At 35.6% G+C, this 677-nt stretch overlaps 1 protein-coding gene across 1 annotated transcript in view; it reads left to right on the top strand.

The window, feature by feature from the left end:
• ccdc85ca (coiled-coil domain containing 85C, a) overlaps positions 1 to 677 on the top strand; it is a 47,482-nt gene that overhangs the window by 31,306 nt on the left and 15,499 nt on the right. The gene's annotated exons all lie outside the window — the stretch shown is intronic.

Below are 677 nucleotides of genomic sequence, written 5' to 3'. Positions count from 1 at the left end.
TTTTCACTCCACAAGACATTAATCGATAGATTGGAGTCGTGTGGATTACTTATGGATTGTTGTGATGCAGTGTTAATTTCATTGACAAATAATTTTCGTTATAATTTTCGTCAACAACATTTTTTTCATATGGATAAATCTGACGACGCAAGAGAGAGCTGCTCAATTCAGACTGTATTATTGTTTTATAATTGTTTTATTTTATTCCCAGGCTGCATTATCTTGTTATAGACACTGAAGCGTACACACATGGAAAGCGTGTCTCACAGCACGCGAGTACTCTTTCGTGTCGCATGAACGGAGAATTACACACAAAATTATGTCGAATTGTCCATTTTGACGAGTATTCACGTAAACACAGTTGATTACGTCTTAAGTGAACGTAAACAGCAGGGAGACCGTGTATCAGTACATTGCATCCATTGCAGCTGTGCATTCGGTTTTAAAGGGACAGCAGCCTAATTTAGTTGCTATTGTCCGAGTCATTGATGTTAATCAAGCAACAAAAGAAAGACAGAAAATCACGCACAGCTCTTGACTAAAAACTTTAGTAGCCCTAAAGATTAATCTACATTTATTTATGTCTGCTTGAAAGAATGAAGAATATGGTAAACAAGTTGCTATAAAGAATGCATAATTAGCCTATATAACCATTGGTATTTCATTAATAAGAAGAC

Source organism: Sinocyclocheilus anshuiensis, unplaced genomic scaffold (genome assembly GCF_001515605.1).
Source record: "Sinocyclocheilus anshuiensis isolate Anshui unplaced genomic scaffold, SAMN03320099.WGS_v1.1 scaffold2047, whole genome shotgun sequence".
NCBI classification, from domain to species: domain Eukaryota; kingdom Metazoa; phylum Chordata; class Actinopteri; order Cypriniformes; family Cyprinidae; genus Sinocyclocheilus; species Sinocyclocheilus anshuiensis.
Note: the sequence above shows the minus strand (reverse complement) of the source record. Positions and strands in the feature narration are given on the sequence as shown.